The 6,768-nt window shown below is 46.5% G+C and overlaps 1 pseudogene across 1 annotated transcript; it reads left to right on the top strand.

Annotated features, from left to right (window-relative positions):
• The first annotated feature begins 5,362 nt into the window (after window positions 1-5,362).
• Window positions 5,363-6,208, top strand: LOC310794032 (Golgi phosphoprotein 3 pseudogene; annotated as a pseudogene). The gene has a single exon. The product of its transcript is annotated as a Golgi phosphoprotein 3 pseudogene (transcript).
• The last annotated feature ends 560 nt before the right edge of the window (window positions 6,209-6,768 follow it).

Below are 6,768 nucleotides of genomic sequence, written 5' to 3'. Positions count from 1 at the left end.
AAAACAAGACAACGCAACAATGGTAGAAATAAAAGTAGCACAAATGGAAAGTCAGCAACATACTGCACAAAGAACAGGACAAATCATTCCATCACTTTTTAAACAAAATGTTCTGTCTTTGCTGCCATGCCTGACAAATACAACTTGCAATGGGGAAGGTGCCTTTTTTAAAGCACAACTCTAGTTTCTCATAGTCATCCACGTAAAAAAAGTCAGCATAAATAGAGGACATTTGACTAAAGAGCACTTCCCTTGCATCAGCATGCAGTGCAATAGAGCAAAAAGTGAGTCTGGTTGTCAATGTCACGTAAATCACATAGTAAACAGTCTACCTTCTTCAGGGGTAGCAGCATTAAACCTACCAGTCTCTATTGCTAAGGGAAGGCTTCCAGAGAGTAACTGGGCACACAGAGATCTTTTTCCTCTGTCCAAGTCTAACTTCACATAGGGCTCCACACCGTAACGGTCTTTTAGGTGACGATAGTTTTGGGCATCCCATAAGTCAGCAGACCATTTATCCTTACTCATCACTCAAGCAATTGTGATGTCACTGATGATGTCACAATGGCTATGACGTGTGAAGCTGTGCAATTGTGCGCTGAGTGATGTCACTCGAGCACTCCATGATGTGATCAGTGATGGTCACTTGAGCAATTGTGATGTCATCAGTGAGGCGAGGCCAAAGCGACTTACAATAACACATTTTTGTCAGCAATAGAGCAATCAACTATGGAGCACAGTCTATGACAACTACAACCTCTGAAGGAACAGTGGTACAAGTTTAGGTTATTTTTTTTATTTTATTTTTTTAGAAAGAGAGAGAACGAAGTTAGATCAAGAAGGGCCCAGATGGAGCCTGAAAAGGTGTGTCTTTAGTCTTTTCCGAAAGATCGGCAGTGATTCAGCCGTCCTGACCGAAGGTGGAAGCTCGTTCCACCATTGAGGTGCCAGGGACGAGAAGAGTCGAGATCGGGATGAGCGACTTTTGAGCCCCCGTAGCGAAGGAGGGGCGAGGCGACCTGCACTGGTGGAGGAGCGAAGGGAGCGCTGAGAGGTTTGGAACCTGACCATAGATTGCAGGTATATATACATAATATATTAAGTTTTATGATATATTAAGTTAAGCTAAGCCATTGCTGCATACATCTTCTACCTCTGCCCTCTGCTCTATCTTTGCTGTGTCTCTCCACTGTGTGACTGTCCAAATAAAGCACAAAAAGCAAAAAAGGGGAAGACAAAGTAAAAACCAAAAACAGACATCACGGCTAAGAGACGTACATTTTTATCACTCCCCCCTCATGAGCACAAGGCTAAGCGGTTTGCAGCCGCCTTCTAGCTGCTTGCAGCTATATTTCGTCAGATGATCTGCAGGAGCCTGTCAGGCAGATGGGGTGGGTCATGTCGTCGTACCTGTCAGGCAGATGGGCTGGGTCATGTGGTACCTGGCTTTCTGCTCCCAGCTGGCTGGCCATGGCCTCTCTCTTCTCCCCTTCAGCTGTGTCTCAGGAGGTGAAGCGGGTCATCCACTAATCGCCAGGCCGGTGGTTCAATCCCTGGCTCCTCCTGTCTGCATGTCAAAGTGTCGTTGGGCAAATACCCTACGGGGGAGCTGCTGCCATCGCTGTGTAAATGGAGGTACTGTATATTGTAAAGCGCTTCAGATAAAAGGCACTATAAATGCAGTCCACAGACAGCTGCAAATAATAATTTTTTTAACATAATTGATTCAAGTCAAGATATTTTTTCTCATGTGTAAACAACAACAAAAAACACATGGAATCCAATCTTTTCAAATTAGACAACCTACTTTTAGATGTGGTTTTGGACATGCAAATTGTTTGAGCGCTGTGATCAAAGGGTTTTCCCCCGCTCCATGTTTGTTTGACACACTATGAGACACACACACACACACACACACACACACACACACACACAAACACACACACACACACACACACACACACACACACACACACACACACACGCACACACACACCATGGAGAGCTGTGTCCGTCCGTGTGTGCGTCCAGAGTTGCTCTGATCGCCTCCAAAATGTGCACGAATTTGCTATATGCCAGGCAGCATGTATGTTACTGATGACATCACTGATGACATTATCCGTCATCTGGATGCCTGGCAAAAATATTGCCAGGCAGCTGGCTGCTGGCCACTGATGACATCATTTGTCCTCAGGGTTGTGAGTCAGTCAGTCAGCTTCAGACAAAGTGGGCAGCCAGCTGCTTGGCTCATCAGTGAGTGATGCAATCAGCGAAGTCTGAGACAGCCAGAGCCAGATGTAGCTAACACGCCCACATGGTATAGCTGTTTTTACATTGACTACAGCTCTCACTGCTATGGCATCACTGACGAGGTCAGGGCTGGTCACTGCTATGGCATCACTGACGAGGTCAGGGCTGGTCACTGCTATGGCATCACTGACGAGGTCAGGGCTGGTCACTTAGCATTTTCAGAAGGAGCATGTGTGCCCCTAAATTGAAAAAACTAGGAGCACACAAAGAATTTTAGGAGCATGATAAAAAAATTATTAATAATGTGTTTCTCCTTAATAAAGGGATATTAGGAGACATTTTTAAACAAAATAACATTTATTTGAATATGAAATGTACACTACGTTTTAAAGTGAATTAATGTGCAACTGAGGTATATTTTCAAAACGGCAAGTTACATTCCTCAAATTAAATTCACAAACCTGTAGAACAAGAGTGCAGAGAGAATACAAATAAAATAAAATAATCAATCCTAGACGTGTGCGGGCTGCAGAGAGAGTGCAGAGAGCGTAATCTAGAGAGGAGAGTACATGTGGCTTCAGTGACTACGTTTACATGCACACAATATTCCGCTTTTTGCCATATTCGGAAAATGACAATATTCCGACTAAATGAATAATCCACTAATATTCCCGTTTACATGCAGCCGTAGCTCGCCCTCCCGTGAGGGAGGGTGGGGGGAGAGAGAGATGCAGGTAGGCGGAGCCGCAGAGTTTTTCTGTTGAGAATAAACAGAGCAGCACTATTCTTACGAGCATCACTTTCAGAGCATCATTTCAGGAGCTTGCTGCTGAAAAGTTTGGTGTTGCGCATCCAAGTCTTTCATAAAAAAGTAGGCTAGTAGCCTACTTTATTACCTCGCAGGCTCGCAAGCATTGTGGACTTCCGTGGGCACTGGGCACTATGACTACTCTCTCTCTCTCTTTAAAGGAGAATTTCGGTTTTTTACACCACGGTCCTTATTTCCAGCTTAAAATATTATGTTTTACTCGCCCAAATAACTTTGGTATCATTCGGATACCTACAGAAGATATTGAGCTCGGAGTAGTATCTTCAAACAGACTATAACGGGCGCAAACAGGGCCAGCTGCTTTATCTCCCGCTGCTGTTTGTAATCGATATGTGGCCTTTTTCCACTGTAAAAACACGATTTCAGACAGACAAGCCCGTCTTTTACTATCACACGAACACTTCAACACATGCATGCGGCCACAACACACACTCATGCTGACGGTGGCCGGTGAAATTTGTCCTCTGCATTTGACCCATCCAGGCCTGTCCTTTTCCTCCGGGGGGTAGGCCAGGAGCAGTGGTCGCTTTTTCTTTCCAGCGCCCAGGGACCAACTTCAGATGTTGTCGTCACTGGTCGGATGACGATCTTCTGCATGTTTTTAGTGGGGGGTTATGTACGGAGGAACCCTCTGGGGAGCACAGGGAGAACATGCTAACTCCACACAGAAAGGCCCTTTCGACGAGATAGCTCACCTGGGCAGTAGGCACTGAAGATATGGGGGGGTCACAACTCCAGCGCCCACAGCGTCCCAGGCGGGAATCGAACTCAGGACCTTCTAGCTGTAAGGCGACAGCGCTACCGACTGCACCACCGTACCCCCAATACCGCACTCGAGCGGCAATTGCAGATTTTGCACTTCACATTATTGTGGGTGAAATGCTCCCACACTTTGGACGTATGAGGATGGCTAGACATTTTTTCTGTGGAGCACTGGGAGCAAGCTGCAAGCTGCTTGTTTTTCCGCTGACGAGAGATCACGTGTTTTTTTTCACCAGTCACCATTGGTTAAAGGCAACGCTGTGTTGCTTTCAAGTGAACTGGGACACAGGCTCTCAACTTTAATGCTGTTCTGAAAAAAAGGCTCTGAAAAAATATATATATATATCGAAGGTCGAATTCTGTACTCGCACACGTGCCCCAAAAGGCATTTTACAATTCGCACTGTTCTATTTTTAGTCGCATATGCGTGTAAAACGTGCGCAGTGACCAGCCCTGGACGAGGTCATAAACACCGATATGACAGCTTGGGTAATGACATTGTGACATGATGACATCCCTGATGACATCATAATAGAGGTCATAGACAATGACAGTGACATCACTGATGGCTCAAGTGACAACAACTTGAGGATGAAGAAAGTGTCGCACACTCACTGCTCCATATGCAATTTTTTTTAATGAAATGACGTTTCGGCCTATGGCCTTCTTCAGATTTTTAAAATCTGAAGAAGGCCATAGGCCGAAACGTCATTTCATTAAAAATGTTTGCATATGGAGCAGTGAGTGTGCGACACTTTCTTCATCCTCAAGTTCGCGATTTCGGTGATCAGCACCTCCTGAAACTTATTATTGGTGTGCGTTACTATCTTCTTTCAAGTGACAACAACAACATGGACTGATTTGATTTCCGGGGACCGGGGAGAGGAAGGGACAGAATGTAGGGTGGCGGTGGATGGAGGAATCTGGAGGGAGGTGGTAATGCAACATAAGGGATGCCTACTGCTATAAAACACCACAGAAGAAGAACAACATGGACCAGCTCGAGCCACTCCCAGACCACAAGATGAGGATGGAAGACCTGGACTAGCGCAGGTCACTGTTTGGTCCTGCCGCTCATTCAGAAGACGGCAGAAGGGACACAGGCACGCTAAGTGCATGATTTGGCGTGAGTTTGGTCACACCCAAGTGTGTAATTAGCATGTGAAGCGTGTGGAATTTCTAGTATTAGTCTATGGTTGTGTTGTTGCCACAGGTTCAAGCTTGATAGGCTGGGCTGTGAGTAAGAGTCATGCAATTTATAACCTCAGCAGGGAAGGATTTCTGGCATCACTGATGATGTCACAATATCTAACTTCTAGCTTCAGTGGGTATGACATCATCAGTTATTTATGCCATCAATGATGATTTCACTGATGATATCACTGATGATGTCACATTATGTCTATGCATAAGTGACATCAGTTGACATAAGTTCATTGGACATTGTCATTGTAACATCATCACTGATTTCATATGACATTACTGTCGTTCTTGATCGCCAGTCGCCAGGGTGGACAAGTAATGACTTCAGAAACCCAGAGAACCTCGGGCACTGTGCATCGGCGGACCAAGGCCACTAGCAGTGCTGCCGCCGAGGATGAGGTATGTCATGGGGACAGGGACAAAGAAGACACGGGGCACTCCAAAGAAACTATACTCACATTGATGGAGGAAGTGCTGTTGCTGGGCCTAAAAGACCGACAGGGCTACACGTCCTTCCTGAATGACTGTCTTGCTTCAGGTCTCCGAGGGTGTCTTCTCATCGAGCTGGCCCTGAGAGGACGGCTGCAGCTGGAGGCCAGAGGTATGAGGAGAAAAAGCCTGCTCATGAGGAAGGTGATCTGTAAGTCAGATGCCCTGATAGGAGACACACTTCTGGATGAGGCTCTGAAGCGCATTAAGGCAGAGCCTCCAGAGACTGTCCACAGCTGGATAAAGCTACTCAATGGAACAACATGGAATCCTCTGAAGCTGCACTACACAATGAGAAATGTCAGACAACGTCTAGCCAAGAACCTGGTGGAGAAAGGTGTTCTCACCACAGATCAACAAAACTTTCTGCTTTTTAAAATAACCACACATCCACTCACCAACAGCTCCATTAAACAGCGACTCATCAAGAAGGTCCAGGATTCCGTTTTGGAGAAGTGGGTCGACCCACAGCGCATGGACAAGCGGGTTCTGGCTCTGATCCTTCTGGCCCACTCATCCGACGTCCTTGAGAATGCCTTCGCTCATCTCCAGGATGAGCAGTACGACCTGGGCATGAAGAGAGTCCGCACCCTGCTGGAGCTGGAGCCAGAGAGGGAGAGCACAAAGGCCAATTCTAATGAACTGATGTGGGCTGTGGTGGCAGCATTCAAATGAGAGCAGCTGACTGGTTGGACTGGAAGATCTGGGTATGGTCTATGTTATTTCATTGGTTGAAAGACTTCAGTTAAAGGATGGCTTTACCGCTTTTCAACCAGATTTGTATCCTTACAATGACAGTAGTATAGAGACACTGCATGTAATAGGCCACGGCCATCACGGGGGAAGAGCTCCGTTCATTTCCACACACCAGCGTCATTTTCCTTGAATTAAACATAGCTAAAAGCTGTTGTGTGGTGGGGCTGTGCAGAAAACAAATGTAAAAATTTGCCAGTTAAAGTTTTTTTGTACATAGACGGTGCCGCGTCTATGTGCCGACAGGCCGCAGTGCCGACAGGTCGCAATGCCGATAGCCCACAAGCAGAACCAGCTGAGCGAGGCGGCGTGCAGCGTGTCGGTGGAGCTAACCTCTCCCAGCCCCCACGCCAAACCTAACCTCCCCCCATGCCTAAACCTAACCTCCCCCAGACCCTAACCCAAAACCTAACCTCTCCCACCCCCACGCCTAAACCTAAGGTCGGCATTGCGGGTGAATTGAATTGAATTAGCCTTTATTG

This window comes from Poromitra crassiceps, assembly GCF_964638095.1.
Source record: "Poromitra crassiceps genome assembly, chromosome: 19".
In the NCBI taxonomy this organism is placed as follows: Eukaryota; Metazoa; Chordata; class Actinopteri; order Beryciformes; family Melamphaidae; genus Poromitra; species Poromitra crassiceps.
This window is presented reverse-complemented; position numbering and strand designations above follow the sequence as displayed.